Below are 2,492 nucleotides of genomic sequence, written 5' to 3'. Positions count from 1 at the left end.
CACGGCTGCAGAGTAGTGCGGCGTTTAATCGCCCACTATCTTCCCAGATCGTCCCACCGCCACTCGTACGACAGCCGTCAAGCGTTGTCGCAGAGTTCCTGTGCGTTTGCGTGCACACCGCGGGAGAAACGGGAGAGCAACCCTAACGTGTTGCTTCTTCCCCGTACTCACAACCGCGGATATCCTGCCCCGCTGCCGATCGCAGGGAGTACAGGATAGGGAGTTCGTATATTCACCGAGTAGCCTGTGGCCTTCACCCGTGACCTATAACCCCTCCCGGCTCTAACCGGTGTCCTGGCCCAGTGACGTCAAGCGTCATAGCTACGTGCACAACTGTATGACGTCACCCGCTCGGTACAGATGCACTGTTACCGGCCTCCGGTGCGTCCAATACCAGTGGCTCGTTAGCTGCACAGGTAGCACACGGGGCTGGCAGACGGGTGCTCGAGCGATCGAACCCCGCCACCAGCGTTGCCTTTTTCTTCCTTCCCTCGTTCGCTGGTGGCATTGCGGCTGTACAAATGTACGTGTGAGGCAAAGCAATCGCGCCGTTTCCTGAATGGCGAAGGGCTTCCAGCCTCTGGACGCCCTCGGCTTACCCGCTGGAGAGGTGGAGACGGGTGGTTCGAATCCCTCTCGGGCGGTGCCGTAAAGTTTTGCTACTTCACACTACAATGCCGCTGCTGTTCTATGTGGTGAGGTATATGTGATACAGCCATCATGCTGCTTACCTACTGACAAGCAGTACCACATGCCCACCCCGCCGAGCTCGCGGCATCCGTGAATCCCACCGGCTATTTTCGTGCCCACCGAAGTAAGCTGCTGCCAGCCACGGGCCCCGCACATGCGAAATGAGAAATCACCTGTACACAGTACATACGTGCTCAAACTCCATGCATACGGGTACCGTGCATGCGAAATGAGCAATAACAAGTACACAGTACATGCGCCCAAATCCCAAGCATACGGGATGAGCTCCCGTGGCTAGTGCGTTCTTGCTTTTTAACTTCGAGCAAGGAAAAATACGGATTACACTGCACTATTGCGGTGAAAGCATAATGAGGGGTCCGAGATATGTGCAGAACCGACGCCCACAATACCATGCCAAAATAGCGAGATATGTGCCCTAGCTGCTCACACTTCCCAGAAACACGGGAGACAAGCTATGCCCGTATTCCTTTACCGTACCCACTAGCTTTCCACCGTGGGAGTACGACGTTTAAGCACGCCCCTTTCTCCCACCCGCGTTTACCTCCGCGGGTCGTACGCTCTGCCTACGACCGACTACTTAGCAGGCGCTGTATTCCGTCGAGCCATTTATCGATATCGTACAGGGGCGATGGTTTTCGGTTTGCCTTGCCCTCCACCGGCTCGGGCGCCATGGACAGGCATAGTCCAATCGCCGATCCCGCCGGCCCATCCCCCAGCGGCGCGGCGAACGCCGCTGACGGGCGGGGTTGTGAATCCCGTCCGTGCTCGGTACCTGTAATGCCACTCGTAGCGTCGACGAGGAAGCGTACCCAGCCACCTGTACGATTCGTCTAAGGCAATGCAACCTGGGAAATAGCGCGCGTACGTAGGTTGTAGTGTATTGGCCAGCAACACTGCTACACGTAGACACTTATTAGGTGGGGTTACAGACTGCACAGACTTACCAAAGACCGTGGCGGGTGAATGGCACCCGGTCTGACATCCTTGCGTAGCCTCACACTGGGAGGAGGGTAATCCTTACCCGATGCCTCCCTGTCTTCTCGGCTCGTGACGGGTAGCGAACACTAAAGGATGCTCCCGGAGCTCGGGGAAACCTAAGATCCCACGCTCCGCATTGACATTACGCCTCCGTGAACATGCCGGAAACGTTGCACAGGACTGCCAATGCACGTGTATCGCCATGCTCCCCTGTCCTTCGCTACACAGAGAGTCCAACTCCCCTTACCTCAGCTTGACGTTCACGGCAGATTCGGCACATGAGACGTCCATGCTGGTTGCCACGTCGATTCCCTCGTGCTACCGTGGTTTCCCGGGAAATGCTTTCTCGGAATGGCGGCTTCCCGGAAGCGGCCAACGTTCCGGAGCATAGTCCCCCACGTAAGGTTTGAGGTCGTCGACCGCTACCACACTAGGTGGGTCAGTCTCCTGGGCCTGCACCCAGCGAAGCGTCCCTTGCTCCCGTGTTACTAGGAGCGGACCTTGCCAGGGAGTGCCCAGCTTCCCAGAGGCAGGCACGTAGTATCGCCACACCCAGGTGCCCGGCGGAAAGGCTGCCGGTTTGACACGTTTGTCATAATTCCGTTTCTGCCTCTCCGCCGCTCTTCCCAATTGCGTACGCGCGTGCTGATGCGCTGCACGAATGGACTGTCTTACCCAATCAACATACTCCACCGGGCAAGCCGGATACTCCAGTCCCGGTAAGCAGTCGAACATGAGGTCCACCGGCGATCCGACCTCACGACCGAACATCATGAAGTTCGGACTCACCCCCGTACTCTCCT

Source organism: Priapulus caudatus, unplaced genomic scaffold, assembly GCF_000485595.1.
Source record: "Priapulus caudatus unplaced genomic scaffold, Priapulus_caudatus-5.0.1 Scaffold2447, whole genome shotgun sequence".
NCBI classification, from domain to species: Eukaryota; Metazoa; Priapulida; class Priapulimorpha; order Priapulimorphida; family Priapulidae; genus Priapulus; species Priapulus caudatus.
The sequence above is the reverse complement of the archived record's forward strand: the minus strand, read 5'-3'. Positions refer to the sequence as shown.